Below are 2,500 nucleotides of genomic sequence, written 5' to 3' on the forward strand. Positions count from 1 at the left end.
GGTGCGATGGAAATCTTTTCTCGTTTTGGTGCGTGCTACATTTTTACGGATAGACCCCGTGAAACGCTAGAAATTGGCGGGGATGTGTCTCTTGTGGCTCACGGGGCTGTTAGGGTGGCACAGAAATCCCTCGGAATGGGAAAACGGGTCATTTTCGTGTTGCCACATTGCATGCGAACGGCATGAAACTTCCAGAGGCATTTGCAGCAGGAATGCATGTGCAGTCAAAAAAGTGAATATTTTTCACGGATAGACCCCGTGAAACGCTAGAAATTGGCGGCGATGTCTCTCTTGTGGCTCACGGGGCTGTTAGGGTGGCACAGAAATCCCTCGGAATGGGAAAACGGGTCATTTTCGTGTCGCCACATTGCATGCGAACCGCATGAAACTTCCAGAGGCATTTGCAGCAGAAATGCATGTGCAGTCAAAAAATTGAATATTTTTCACGGATAGACCCCGTGAAACGCTAGAAATTGGCGGGGATGTGTCTCTTGTGGCTCACGGGGCTGTTAGGGTGGCACAGAAATCCCTCGGAATGGGAAAAAACGGGTCATTTTCGTGTCGCCACATTGCATGCGAACCGCATGAAACTTCCAGAGGCATTTGCAGCAGGAATGCATGTGCACTCAAAAAATGTGATATTTTTCACGGAGAGACCCCGTGAAACGCTAGAAGTGGGCGGGGATGTCTCTCTTGTGGCTCACGGGGCTGTTAGGGTGGCACAGAAATCCCTCGGAATGGGAAAACGGGTCATTTTCGTGTCGCCACATTGCATACGAACCGCATGAAACTTCCAGAGGCATTTGCAGCAGGAATGCATGTGCACTCAAAAAAGTGAATATTTCTCACGGATAGACCCCGTGATACGCTAGAAATTGGCGGAGATGTCTCTCTTGTGGCTCACGGGGCTGTTAGGGTGGCACAGAAATCCCTCGGAATGGGAAAACGGGTCATTTTCGTGTCGCCACATTGCATGCGAACCGCATGCAACTTCCAGAGGCATTTGCAGCAGAAATGCATGTGCAGTCAAAAAAAATTGATATTTTTCACGGATAGACCCCGTGAAACGCTAGAAATTGGCGGGGATGTGTCTCTTGTGGCTCACGGGGCTGTTCGGGTCGCACAGAAATCCCTGGGAATGGGAAAACGGGTCATTTTCGTGTTGCCACATTGCGTACGAACCGCATGAAACTTCCAGAGGCATTTGCAGCAGGAATGCATGTGCACTCAAAAACTTCTATATGTTTCACGGATAGACCCCGTGAAACGCTAGAAATTGGCGGGGATGTGTCTCTTGTGGCTCACGGGGCTGTTAGGGTGGCACAGAACTCCCTCGGAATGGGAAAAGGGGTCATTTTCGTGTTGCCACATTGCATAGGAACGCCATGAAACTTCCAGAGGCATTTGCAGCAGAAAGGCACGTGCACTCAAAAATTTTAATATTTTTCACGCATATACCCCGTCAAACGCTAGAAGTTGGCGGGGATGTCTCTCTTGTGGCTCACGGGGCTGTTAGGGTCGCACAGAAATGCCTCGGAATGGGAAAACGGGTCATTTTTGTGTGGCCACATTGCATAGGAACGGCATGAAACTTCCAGAGGCATTTGCAGCAGGAATGCATGTGCACTCAAAAACGTCTATATTTTTCACGGATAGACCCCGTGAAACGCTATAAATTGGCGGGGATGTCTCTCTTGTGGCTCACGGGCGCTGTTAGTTAGGGTCGCACAGAAATCCCTCGGAATGGGAAAAGGGGTCATTTTCGTGTTGCCACATTGCGTACGAACGGCATGAAACTTCCAGAGGCATCTGCAGCAGAAATGCATGTGCACTCAAAAACGTCTATATTTTTCACGGATAGACCCCGTGAAACGCTAGAAATTGGCGGGGATGTGTCTCTTGTGGCTCACGGGGCTGTTAGGGTCGCACAGAAATCCCTCGGAATGGGAAAACGGGTCATTTTCGTGTTGCCACAATTGGCATACGAACGGCATGAAACTTCCAGAGGCATTTGCAGCAGAAATGCATGTGCACTCAAAAACGTGAATATTTTTTCACGGATAGACCCCGTCAAACGCTCGAATTTGGCGGGGATGTTTCTCTTGTGGGTCACGGGGCTGTTCGACTCGCACAGAACTCCCTTGGTCCACCTGATTCGTGCATACAGGCAGCAACTAAAACTCTGTAAACCTGCTGTGAGGACATCTAAACAGTGGACCAGTGAGGCTGTGGAAGATTTGCGGGCGTGCTTAGACTGTACTGACTGGGATATGTTCACGACTGCTACCAATAGTCTGGATGAACTCACAGAGGCTGTGTACATCAGCTTCTGTGAGGACTGCTGTATCCCAACACGTACCAGGGTGAACTTTAACAACAACAAGCCCTGGTTCTCAGCAAAGCTCAAAAGGTTGAGGTTGGAGAAGGAGGAAGCGTTTAGGAGTGGGGATAGAGACAGATTCAAGGAGTCGAAGAACAGGTTTAGCAAAGCGGTGAGAGA

This window comes from Petromyzon marinus, unplaced genomic scaffold (assembly GCF_048934315.1).
Source record: "Petromyzon marinus isolate PM22_M1 ecotype Great Lakes invasive population unplaced genomic scaffold, UKy_Petmar_22M1.pri1.0 PM_G_Scaffold_38, whole genome shotgun sequence".
In the NCBI taxonomy this organism is placed as follows: domain Eukaryota; kingdom Metazoa; phylum Chordata; class Hyperoartia; order Petromyzontiformes; family Petromyzontidae; genus Petromyzon; species Petromyzon marinus.